We start from the raw sequence: 866 nt of genomic DNA, 5'->3' as shown, positions 1-866 counted from the left end.
TTTAATTTTTAATATTTTACAAATAATACATTTAATTTTTAAAATAAAAAAAAAAAAAAAAAAAAAAAAAAAAAAAAAAAAAACCCAAAAAACTCCTAACACATGGATTTTTTTTATGCCGGGACCCTGACAGAAGCTCAAGTCAGCCCCTTGATTCGGGTCTATAATTGTAGATTATTATTATTTATTTATTTCATTTAGGTATACATAGGCCTATTATTATCTTAATTAAACTGTAAACACTTATTATAAATATGCTTATTTATAAGACATTTAATCTGACAGGCCTATTTAATTATTTTTTTTTTTTGCTGACAGCTAACTTGTTTATCAAGTTCGATTTACAGAACAAGACAAAACTAATCATTAAACTACAATAAGCAGTTATTTATTATACAAATAAACAGAGATCGCATCGCACTTGGAAGGCTTCTAAATTCTCAAATTTCGCAATTCTGTAATTTGCCTCTTTAACAATGTATGTATGTTTAAATATGTAATAGACAGTTTCTTTTTTTCCCGATAAATCATGTAATTTTCTTTCTTCTTTGAGAGTGGAAAAGAACAATTTCCAATTATGGATGAATAAATAGATATCTATGTCTATGCCCTTAGTTTCCGCTGGCTCCACCAGTTCATACCGGAGTCACGGTACCTAGTGCTCCATCACGAATGTTATGCTGTTTTTAATGTTTCACTGCATTTGATTGACTTTCGGCAAACTGAGTTTCGGCAAAATGGGATTTCGGCAAAGTAGACCAGGCAATCTGGGATTAGGCAAACTGGATTTCGACAATATGGCGTAGATCCGACGGAACCTCACCACCAGACCGTTCCACAGCCCCAATCGGACGTTGCAGTGACGG

Source organism: Anneissia japonica, unplaced genomic scaffold (genome assembly GCF_011630105.1).
Source record: "Anneissia japonica isolate Jap-2015-1 unplaced genomic scaffold, ASM1163010v1 scaffold142_len1259957_cov175, whole genome shotgun sequence".
In the NCBI taxonomy this organism is placed as follows: Eukaryota; Metazoa; Echinodermata; class Crinoidea; order Comatulida; family Comatulidae; genus Anneissia; species Anneissia japonica.
The sequence above is the reverse complement of the archived record's forward strand: the minus strand, read 5'-3'. Positions refer to the sequence as shown.